A 388-nucleotide genomic window follows, 5' to 3' on the forward strand; every position below is an offset into this window, starting at 1 on the left:
GCACACACACAGTCTTCACACACACCTCACACATATCTCACACACAGCACATGCACTCTCCTGTCACGCACACACACAGTCTTCACACACACCTCAAATTCTCTCCTCACTCATTCTCAAATGCTCTCCTCATGCTCTCTCCCTGGCTCTCACATTTGTTCTCAGACTCGCTCCCTCATTAGCTCCCTCATTCACTCTTCACATTCTCTTTCCATTCACTCTTCACATGCTCTTGTCATGCTCTCTCATTCGCTCTCACATTTGTTCTTACATTAGCTCTGTCATTTACTCTCTCATTCACTCCCTCATGCTCTCTCTCATTTAGTCTTCACATGTTCTGTAGCCTTTCTCTTGCCCCAGTCCTTTATTAATAATCCAAAAGCAGGTA

Source organism: Rattus norvegicus, chromosome 9 (assembly GCF_021556685.1).
Source record: "Rattus norvegicus strain SHRSP/BbbUtx chromosome 9, alternate assembly SHRSP_T2T, whole genome shotgun sequence".
Taxonomy (NCBI): domain Eukaryota; kingdom Metazoa; phylum Chordata; class Mammalia; order Rodentia; family Muridae; genus Rattus; species Rattus norvegicus.